Consider the following 12,431-nt stretch of genomic DNA (forward strand, 5'->3'; position numbering starts at 1 on the left):
GTGAACTCTTCGCAATCACCTGTCGGGCTGGCTGGAACCACCTCTCAGACTTGCCAGAACCATGTTCTGGACACGCCGGTACCACCTGCCGAGTATGACGGAACCAGCTGATCCACTCCCCAGAACCACCTAGTGGACACACCAAAATCAACTGCCGGCTACGCCAGAACCACTCGGCAGACACTCCGGAATCACATGCCAGGGGTTCCGGAACCACCTCTCAGAGGTGCCAGAACCAAATGCCGGACACTCCGGTATCACCTGCCGGGCATGCCGGAACCACCTCTCAGAGGTGCCAGAACCACATGCCGGACACTCCGGAATCACCTGCCGGGCATGCCGGAACCACCAGCTTTACATGCCGGAATCACCTGCCGAGCACGCCGGAACCACCTACTCTACTCGCTGGAACCACCTCCCTGACACGCTAAAATCGCCTGCCGGGTATGCCACAACCACTTGGTGGACACTCCGGAATCATCTGCCGGACATGCCAGAACCAGCTCTCAGACACACCAGAACCACGTGCCGTACACGCCGGAAGCACGTGCTGAGCATGCCTGAGCCACATGCTCGACTTGCAAGAAACACCTGCCGGACACGCCAAAATCACCTGCCCGCTGCACCAGAACCACTTGGCTTACAAGCCGGAATCACCTGAAGCGCATGCCTACACAACCTCTCAGATGTGCCGGGACCTCGTGCAGGACAAACCAGAATCACCTGCCGGACACGCCGGAACCACGGGCTCGATTCGCCGGAACCACCACCGGACATGTAAAATCACCTGCCGGCTACGCCACAACCACTTGGCAAACACTCCGGAATCCCCCGCTGGGCATGCCGCAACGACGGCTCAGACATGCCACAACCACATGCCATTGACACGGGAAGCACCTGCCGAGCACGCCGGAACCAACTGCTCGACTCGCCAGAACCACCTGCCGGACACACCAAAATCACCTGCCGGCTACACCACAACCAGTTGGTGAACACTTCGAAATCAACCGCCGGGCTGGCTGGAACCACCTGCCGGTCACGCCAAAATCACCTGCCAGCTTCGCCAGAACCACTTGGCGGACACGCCAAAATCACCTACCGGCTACGCCACAACCAGTTGGTGAACACTTCGGAATCACCTGCCGTTCTGGCTGGAACCACCTGCCGGCCATGCCAACATCACCTGCCAGCTACGCCAGAACCACTTGGCAGACACCATGGAAACACCAGTCGTGCCGGCCGCAAACACCTCTCAGACGTGCCAGAACCATGTGCCTGAGATGCCGGAACCACACCCCGAACAGACCGAAACCACCTGCCAGACCCGCCTGAACCACCTGCCGAGCACGCCGGATCCACCTGCTGAGCATGCCGGAACAACCTGCTCGACTCGCTGGAGCCACCTGCCGGACATGCCAAAATCAGCTGCCGGCTATGACAGAACCACTTGCCGGACACTCCAAAATCACCTGCCTGGCGTGCCGGAACCACCTCTCATACGTACCAGAACCACGTGCAGGAGATGCCGGAAGCACCTGCCGAGCATGCCAGAACCACCCGATCCACTCCCCAGAACCACCTGCTGGACCCGCCTGAACCACCTGCTGGCTACGCGGGAACCACTTGGTGGACACTCCGGAATCACCTGCCGTGCATGCCGGAACCACCCCTCAGACGTGCCTGAAAAACGTGCCGGAAACGCCGGAACCACCTCCCGGACTAACTGGAACCACCTTTCGGACATGCCTGAACCACCTTACGAGCACGCTGGAACCACCTGCTCGACTCGCTGGATCCATATGCTGGATACACCAAAATCACCTGCCGGCTACGGCAGAACCACTTGCCGACACTCTGGAATAACCTGCCATTCATCCCGGAACCGCCCCTCAGATGTGCCAGAACCACGTGCTGGACGCCCCGGACCACTTCCGTGAAAGACTGGAACCACCTGCTGAGCATTCTGGAAACACCTGCTCGACTCCCGGGAACCGCCTCTGGTGAAACTGTCATAGAAATGCAGGTAAAATGGCCTTTCTTGCCAGCCCTTAACTCGCCACTTTAGAACTTCTGCTTCTGCCACAATTGCACCTTGCCAACCCGGCTCAGACGAAATGCCTACATCTTCCCCTGAAGCAACTGGGCTGAGTCCCAAATGATTGAGCATCCACGTGCTTAGGAGGCGATAGACTGCACGCCTTTTTCCAACCACCATTGTGCACTGCTGGAGAGAGTGTCGGAAAGCAGCTATGTCAGAAAGACCCCTTTGCTCTCAGCCGTGCACTCCATTGCTCTAGACGTGGAATGCAAAATGGACTGGCTTCCCCCCTCAAGGGGCGACAAGCCACAGACCACCTTGCTTCCATCTCTTTAGGAAGCTGAGAAGGAACTCGCTTTCAACAGTGATCTTACAGAGTCCAGGGAACATCTCATACAAAGGCAGCTGAAATGCCGTTTCTTTTCCGCCCTTAACTTGCCGATTTGGAACTTCTGTTTCTGCCACATTTCCACCTTGCCACCCAGGCTCCGACGAAATGCCTACATCTTCCCCTTCAGCAACGGGGACGAGGCCCATATGACTGTGCTTCCACCTGCTTAAGAGGAGAGAGACAGGCTTTTTACAATCACGGTTGTGCACTGGTGGAGAGAGTGTCAGAAATCACCTATGTCAGAAAGGTCCCTTTGATCTCAGCCATGCCCTGAATTGCTCTAGAGGAGGAAGGCACAATGCACTGCCTCTGGCTCCACCCCTCAATGGCAGACGAACCACACACCTTCTTGCGTCCAGCTCTTTAGGACGCTGAGAAAGAGCTCGCATTCCATAGTGCTCTTAGAGCGTCCAGGGAACATCTCATACAAAGGCAGCTGAACGCCGTTTCTTCCAGCACTTCACTCGCCGATCTGGAACATCTGCATGTGCCACATTTCCACCTTGTCAACCCGGCTCAGACGAAATGCCTACAACTTCCCCTTAAACAATGGGGACAAGGCCCGAATGATTGTGGTTCCACCTGCTTAGTAGGAGAGAGACAATAGGCTTTTAACCAACCGCCCTTGAGCAATGGTTGGGGGAGTGTCAGACAGCACCAATGTCAGAAAGGGCCCTTTGCTCTCAGCCGTGCCCTCCATTGCTCTAGTGGTGGAAGGCACAAAGCACTGCCTCCATCCTTCAATGGGAGACAAGCCATCAACTGTCCTGCTTCCAGCTCGTTAGGAAGCTGGGAAAGCACTCGCATTCGACAGTGCTCTTACAGCGTCCTGGGAACATCTCATACCAAGGCAGCTGAACCCCGTGTCTTTTCAGCCCTTAACTCGCCAATCTGCAACATCCGCTTCTGCCGCATTTCCACCTTGCCAATCCGGCTCAGAAGAAATGCCTACATCTTCCCCTTGAGCAATGGGGACGAGGCCCGGATGATTGTGGTTCCACATGCTGAGGAGGAGACAGACAATAGGCTTTGAACAAACCGCCTTTGAGCAATGGTTGGGGGAGTGTCAGAAAGCACCAATGTCAGAAAGGCCCTTTACTCTCGGCCGTGCCCTCCATTCCTCTAGAGGCAGGAGGCACAAGGCACTGGCACCACCCCTGAAGGGGATCAGAAAGCACCTATGGCAGAAAGCCCCTTTGCTCTCAGCCGTGCCCTCCATTGCTCTGCAGGTGAAAGGCACAAAGCACTGCCTCCATCCTTCAATGGGAGACAAGCCATAAACTGTCTTGCCTCCAGCTCTTTAGGAAGCTGACAAACAACTCGCTTTCCAAAGTCAAGTTACAGCATACCAGGAACCTCTCATACAAAGGCAGCTCAAACTGCATTTCTTCCCAGCCCTTCACTCGCAGCTTTAGGACTTCTGCTTCTGCCGCAATTCCACCTTGCCAACCCGGCTCAGCCGAAACGCCTACATCTTCCCCTGAAGCCACTGGGCTGAGTCCCAAATGATTGAGCATCCACGTGCTTAGGAGGCGATAGACTGCACGCCTTTTTCCAACCACCATTGTGCACTGCTGGAGAGAGTGTCGGAAAGCAGCTATGTCAGAAAGACCCCTTTGCTCTCAGCCGTGCCCTTCATTGCTCTAGACGTGGAATGCACAATGCACTGGCTCCCCCCCTCAAGGGGCGACAAGCCACAGACCATCTTCCTTCCATCTCTTTAGGAAGCTGGGAAAGAACTCGCTTTCAACAGTGCTCTTTCTGTGTCCTGGCAACATCTCATACAAAGGCAGCTGATATGCCATTTCTTTTCAGCGCTTAACTCGCAGATTTGGAACTTCTGCTCCTGCCACATTTCCACCTTGCCAACCCGGCTCAAACGAAATGTCTACATCTTCCCCTTCAGCAACGGGGACGAGGCCCAGATGACTGTGCTTCCGCATGCTTAGCAGGAGCAGACAATAGGCTTTTTACAAACCGCCATTGTGCACTGGGTCAGAGAGTGTCAGAATGCACCTATGTCAGAAAGGGCCCTTGGCTCTCAGCCGTGCCCTCCATTGCTCTAGAGGTGGAAGGCACAAAGCACTGCCTCCATCCTTCAATTGGAGACAAGCCATCAACTGTCCTGCTTCCAGCTCTTTAGGAAGCTGGGAAAGTAGTCGCATTCCACAGTGCTCTTACAGCGTCCTGGGAACATCTCATACAAAGGCAGCTGAACACCGTGTCTTTTCAGCCCTTAACTCACCAATCTGCAACATCTGCTTCTGCCGCATTTCCACCTTGCCAACGCGGACCAGACGAAATGCCTACATCTTCCCCTGAAGCAACTGTGCTGATTCCCAAATGATTGAGCATCCACATGCTTAGGAGGCGATAAACTGCATGCCTTTTTCCAACCACCATTTTACACTGCTTAGAGAGCGTCGGAAAGCAGCTATGTCAGAAAGGCCCCTTTGCTCTCAGCCATGCCCTCCATTGCTCTAGAGGTGGAAGACACAAGGCACTGGTTCTGGATCCACCGCTCAATGGGAGACAAACCACATCTTGTCCTGCTTCCAGCTCTTTAGGAAGTGGAGAAAAAACTCCCTTTCCACAGTGTTCTTACAGCGTCCTGGGAACATGTCATACAAAGGAGGCTGAACGCTGTTTCTTTTCAGGACTTCACTCGCCAGTCTGGGACATCAGCCTCCTGCACGTTTCCACCTTTCCAACCCGGCTCAGACGAAATGCCTACATCTTCCCCTTGAGCAATGGGGATGAGGCCCATTGGATTGTGGTTCCACATGCTGAGGAGATGAGAGACTATAGGCTTTTAACTAACCACGAAGTGCAATGTTTGGGAGAGTGTCAGAAAGCACCAATGGCAGAAAGACCCCTTTACTCTCAGCCGTGCCCTCCATTGCTGTAGAGGTGGAGAGCACAAAGCACTGCCTCCATCCTTCAATGGGAGACAAGCCATAAACTGTCTTGCCTCCAGCTCTTTAGGAAGCTGAGAAAGAACTCGCTTTCCACAGTGCTGTTACGGGATACGAGGAAACTCTCATACAGAGGCAGCTCAAATGCCATTTCTTCCCAGTGCTTAACTGGCCGCTTTAGGACTTCTGCTTCTGCCACAGTTCAAACTTGCCAACCCGGCTCAGACGAAATGCCTACATCTTCCCCTTCAGCAACGGGGGCGAAGCCCACATGATTGTGCTTCCACATGCTTAGCAGGAGCAGACAATAGGCTTTATACAAACCGCCATTGTGCACTGGGTCAGAGAGTGTCAGAATGCACCTATGTCAGAAAGGGCCCTTTGCTCTCAGCCGTGCCCTCCATTGCTCTAGAGGTGGAAGGCACAAAGCACTGCCTCCATCCTTCAATGGGAGACAAGCCATAAACTGTCTTGCCTCCAGCTCTTTAGGAAGCTGACAAACAACTCGCTTGCCACAGTCCTGTTACAGCAGACCGGGGAACATCTCCTACAAAGGCAGCTCAAATGGCATTTCTTCCCAGCCCTTAACTCGCAGCTTTAGAACTTCTGCTTCTGCCGCAATTCCACCTTGCCAACCCAGCTCAGACAAAATGCCTACATCTTCCCCTTAAGCAACTGGGCTGAGTCCCAAATGATTGTGCAACCATGTGTTTAGCAGGAGAGAGACAATACACTTTTCACCAACCACAGTTGACCACTGGTGGAGAGAGTGTCAGAAAACACCTATGTCAGAAAGGCCCCTTTCCTCTCAGTTTTGCCCTCCATTGCTCTAGACGCGGAATGCACAATGCATTGTCTCCACCCCTCTAGGGGCGACAAGCCACAGACCATCTTTCTTCCATCTCTTTAGGAAGTTGAGAACGAGCTCTCCTGACGCATAAAAAGGAATCATGCCCCTTAGATGCCAGAAAACCCCGGGAGACATGCCAAAAACACCCTCCGCACACTCTCAAAGAACCACACATTCATGCCAGAACGACCCAACAGGCATACCAGAAGCACCCACGTTGCATGCCAGAACCACCCGTCACCACCTGCTGAACACAGTGGAACAACAATTCTGACACTGCAGAACCATCTCTTCAACATGCCAGCTGCACACAACAGACACGACAGAACCAGATTCCAGACGCAGCACAACATGACAGACACATTGGAAACACCTGATGGATATGCCGCAAACAGGTGCCAGAAACAGTGAAACCTCCTGCAGAGTATTTCAGAACAGGGGGCCAGAAATGCCACCAACACCTGTCTTAGAAGCCAGAGCCACGAGCCCAAAAAGCAGGAAAGACCTGCTGGACATGCCAAAATAACCTGCTGGTGATGCCAGAACCACTTGGTGGACACCCAGGAATCAGCTGCCAGGCTGCCTGAAGCACGTCGCAGACGTGCCAGAACCACATTACAGACATGCCAGAAACACCTCCAGGACAGACCGTAAACACCTGCCCAACAAGCTGGGAACACCTCTCAGACGTACCAGAACCACTTGCCGGACAAGCTGGAAACATGTACTGCACAGACTGGAACCACGTGCTGAGCACGCCAGAACCACTTCCCGGACACGCCCAAATCACCTGACGGCTACGCCGGAACCACTTTGAATACAAGGCAGAATACTGTTTTGGGCATGATGGCACAAACTCTCAGACGTGCCAGAACCTCGTGCTGGACACCCCAGAACCACCTGCCGGGCATGCCAGCACAACATCTCAGAAGTGCCAGAAGCACGTGCCGTACAGGCCGGAACCATGTCCCGGACAGACCGGAAACACAGGAAACACTCGCCGGAACCACCTGCTAGACTCACCGGTCCCACCTGCCGGACACGCCAAAATCACCTGCCCGCTACACCAGAACCACTTGGTGGAGAAGCCGGAATCACGTGAAGGGCATGCCGACACAACCTCTCAGACGAGCCAGAACCTCGTGCCGGACACGCCAGAACCACCTGCCGGACAGACCGGAAACACCTGCTGGACACGCCAGAACCACTCGGCAGACACTCCGGAATCACATGCCAAGCATTCCGGAACCACCTCTCAGAGGTGCCAGAACCAAATGCCGGACACTCCGGAATCACCTGCCGGGCATGCCGGAACCACCTGATCCACTCCCCAGAACCACCTGCTGGACATGCCGGAATCACGTGCCGGACATGCCGGAACCACTGGCTCGACTCGCCGGAACCATTGCTGGACATGCAAAATCACCTGCCGGATACGCCAGAACCACTTGGCGAAGACTCCGGAATCACCTGCCGGGCATGGCAGAACCACCTCTCAGACATGCCGGAACCACATGCCAATGACACCGGAAGCACCTGCCGAGCACGCCAGAACAACCTGCTTGACTCGCCCAAACCACCTGCTGGACACGCCAAAATCACCTGCCGGCTAGGCCACAACCATTTGGTGAACACTTCGGAATCACCTGCCGGGATTTCGGGAACCACCTGCCGGTCACGGCAACATCACCTGCCAGCTATGCCAGAACAACTTGGCGGACACCATGGAAACACCTGTCGGGCCAGCCGGAACCACCTCTCAGACGTGCCAGAACCATGTGCCTGAGATGCCGGAACCACTCCCCGAACAGACCGAAACCACCTGCCAGACCTGCCTGAACGCCCTGGCGAGCACGCCTGATCCACCTGCTCAGCTAGCCGGAACCACCTTCCTGACATGCCAAAATCACCTGCCAGGTCTACCAGAACCACTTGGTGGACACTCCGGACTCATCTGCCGGACATGCCAGAACCAGCTCTCAGACACACCAGAACCACGTGCCAGAGACACCGGAAGCACCAGCTGAGCATGCCTGAGCCACCTGCTCGACTCGCAAGAAACTCCTGTAGGACATGCCAAAATCACCTGCCGGGTACGCCAGAAACACTTGGCGGACGCTCCGGAATCACCTGTCGGGCGTGCCGGAACCACCTCTCAGACTTGCCAGAACCATGTTCTGGACACGCCGGTACCACCTGCCGAGTATGCCGGAACCAGCTGATCCACTCCCCAGAACCACCTAGTGGACACGCCAAAATCAACTGCCGGCTATGCCGGAACCACCGGCTCGACTCACCGGAACCACCGCCGGACATGCAAAATGACATGCCGGCTATGCCAGAACGACTTGCCGAACACTCCGGAATCACATGTCGGGCATGCCGGAACCAGCTCTCAGACTTGCCAGAACCAAATGCCGGACACTCCGGTATCACCTGCCGGGCATGCTGGAACCACCTCTCAGAGGTGCCAGAACCACTTGCCGGACACTCCGGAATCTCCTGCCGGGCATGCCGGAACCACCTGCCGGACATGCCGGAACCACCGGCTCGACTCGCCGGAACCATTGCCGGACATGCAAAATCCCCTGCCGGCTACGCCAGAACCACTTGGCGAACACTCCGGAATCACCTGCCGGGCATGGCGGAACCACCTCTCAGACATGCCGGAACCACATGCCAATGACACCGGAATCACCTGCCGAGCACGCCAGAACCACCTGCTCGACTCCCCAAAACCACCTGCTGGACACGCCAAAAGCACCTGCCGGCTACGCCACAACCATTTGGTGATCTCTTCGGAATCACCAGCCTGGCTGGCTGGAACCACCTGCCGGTCACGCCAACATCACCTTTCAGCTACGCCAGAACCACTTGGCGGACACTCCGGAAACACCTCTCCGGCCGGCCGCAAGCACATCTCAGACGTGCCAGAACCATGTGCCTGAGATGCCGGAACCACTCCCCGAACAGACCGAAACCACCTGCCAGACCAGCCTGAACCCTCTGGCGAGCACGCCTGATGCACCTGCTCAACTAGCCGGAACCACCTTCCTGACACGCCAAAATCACCTGCCGGCTACGCCACAACCATTTGGTGAACTCTTCGGAATCACCTGCCAGGCTGGCTCCAGAACAACTCGGCAGACAATCCGGAATCACATGCCAGGCATTCCGGAACCACCTCTCAGAAGTGCCAGAACCAAATGCCGGACACTCCGGTATCACCTGCCGGGCATGCCGGAACCACCTCTCAGAGGTGCCAGAACCACATGCCGGACACTCCGGAATCACCTGCCGGGCATGCCGGAACCACCTGCCGGACATGCCGGAATCACCGGCTCGACTCGCCAGAACCATTGCCGGACATGCAAAATCACCTGCCGGCTACGCCAGAACCACTTGGCGAACACTCCGGAATCACCTGCCGGGCATGGCGGAACCACCTCTCAGACATGCCGGAACCACATGCCAATGACACCGGAAGCACCTGCCGAGCACGCCAGAACCACCTGCTCGACTCGCCAAAACCACCTGCTGGACACGCCAAAATCACCTGCCGGCTACGCCACAACCATTTGGTGAACTCTTCGGAATCACCTGCCGGGCTGGCTGGAACCACCTGCCGGTCACGCCAACATCACCTGCCAGCTATGCCAGAACCACTTGGTGGACACCATGGAAACACCTGTCGGGCCGGCCGGAACCACCTCTCAGACGTGCCAGAACCATGTGCCTGAGATGCCGGAACCACACCCCGAACAGACCGAAACCACCTGCCAGACCAGCCTGAACCACATGCCGAGCACGCCGGAACGTCCTACTCGACTCGCTGGGACCACCTACTGGACACGCTAAAATCACCTGCCGGGTATGCCACAACCACTTATTGGAAACTCCGGAATCATCTGCCGGACATGCCAGAACCAGCTCTCAGACACACCAGAACCACGTGCCAGACACGCCGGAAACAACTGCTGATCATGCCTGAGCCAAATGCTCGACTTGCCAGTAACACCTGCCAGACACGCCAAAATCACCTGCCGGGCACGCCATAACCACGTGGCGGACACTCCGGAATCACCTGTCGGGCATGCCGGAACCAAATCTCAGACGTGCCAGAACCTCGTGCCGGACACGCCAGAACCACCTGCCGGACAAACCGGAACCACCTGCCAGACACGCCGGAACCACCGGCTCGACTTGCCGGAACCACCGCCGGACATGCAAAATGACCTGCTGGCTACGCCAGAACCACTTGGCGAACACTCCGGAATCACCTGTCGGGCATGCCGGAACCACCTCTCAGACTTGCCAGAACCATGTTCCGGACACGCCGGTGCCACCTGCCAAGTATGCCGGAACCACATGATCCACTCCCCAGAACCACCTGCTGGACACGCCAGAATCACCTGCCGGCTACGCCAGAACCACTCGGCAGACACTCCGGAATCACATGCCAGGCATTCCGGAACCACCTCTCAGAGGTGCCAGAACCAAATGCCGGACACTCCGGTATCACCTGCCGGGCATGCCGGAACCACCTCTCAGAGGTGCCAGAACCACATGCCGGACACTCCGGAATCACCTACAGGGCATGCTGGAACCACGTGCTGGACATGCCGGAACCACCTGCCGGACATGCCGGAACCACCTGCAGGAGATTCCGGAACCACCGGCTCGACTCGCCGGAACCATTGCCAGTCATGGAAAACCACCTGCCGGCTACGCCAGAACCACTTGGCGAACACTCCGGAATCACCTGCCGGGCATGGCGGAACCACCTCTCAGACATGCCGGAACCACATGCCAATGACACGGGAAGCACCTGCCGAGCACGCCAGAACCACCTGCTCGACTCGCCAAAACCACCTGCTGGACACGCCAAAATCACCTGCCGGGTACGCCAGAACCACGTGGCGAAGACTCCGGAATCACCTGCCAGGCTGCCTGGAACCACCTGCCCGTCACGCCAACATCACCTTTCAGCTACGCCAGAACCACTTGGCGGACACTCCGGAAACACCTCTCCGGCCGGCCGGAACCACATCTCAGACGTGCCAGAACCATGTGCCTGAGATGCCGGAACCACACCCCGAACAGACCGAAACCACCTGCCAGACCCGCCTGAACCACCTGCCGAGCACGCCGGAACCACCTACTCGACTCGCTGGAACCAGCTACCTGACACGCTAAAATCACGTGCCGGGTATGCCACAACCACTTGGTGGACACTCCGGAATCATCTGCCGGACATGCCAGAACCAGCTCTCAGACACACCAGAACCACGTGCCAGACACGCCGGAAGCACCTGCTGAGCATGCCTGAGCCACCTGCTCGACTCGCAAGATACACCTGTCGGACATGCCTAAATCACCTGCCGGGTACGCCAGAAACACTTGGTGGACGCTCCGGAATCACCTGTCGGGCGTGCCGGAACCACCTCTCAGACTTGCCAGAACCATGTTCTGGACACGCCGGTACAACATGCCGAGTATGCCGGAACCAGCTGATCCACTCCCCAGAACCACCTAGTGGACACGCCAAAATCAACTGCCGGCTACGCCAGAACCACATGCCGGACACTCCGGAATCACATGCCAGGCATTCCGGAACCACCTCTCAGAGGTGCCAGAACCACATGCCGGACACTCCGGAATCACCTGCCGGGCATGCTGGAACCACGTGCTGGACATGCCGGAACCACCTGCCGGACATGCCGGAACCACCTGCTGGACATTCCGGAACCACCGGCTCGACTCGCCGGAACCATTGCCGGACATGCAAAATCACCTGCCGGCTACGCCAGAAGCACTTGGCGAACACTCCGGTATCACCTCCCGGGCATGCCGGAACCACCTCTCAGAGGTGCCAGAACCACATGCCGGACACTCCGGAATCACCTGCCGGGCATGCCGGAACCACCTGCCGGACATGCCGGAACCACCGGCTCGACTCGCCGGAACCATGGCCGGACATGCAAACTCACCTGCCGGCTACGCCAGAACCACTCGGCGAACACTCCGGAATCACCTCCCGGGCATGGCAGAACCACCTCTCAGACATGCCGGAATCACATGCCAATGACACGAGAAGCACCTGCCGAGCACGCCAGAACCACCTGCTCTACTCGCCAAAACCACCCGTTGGACACGCCAAAATCACCTGCCGGGTAAGCTAGAACAACGTGGCGGACAGTCCGGAATCACCTGTCGGGCAAGCCGGAACCAACTCTC

This window comes from Equus przewalskii, chromosome 2 (genome assembly GCF_037783145.1).
Source record: "Equus przewalskii isolate Varuska chromosome 2, EquPr2, whole genome shotgun sequence".
Lineage (NCBI taxonomy): Eukaryota > Metazoa > Chordata > Mammalia > Perissodactyla > Equidae > Equus > Equus przewalskii.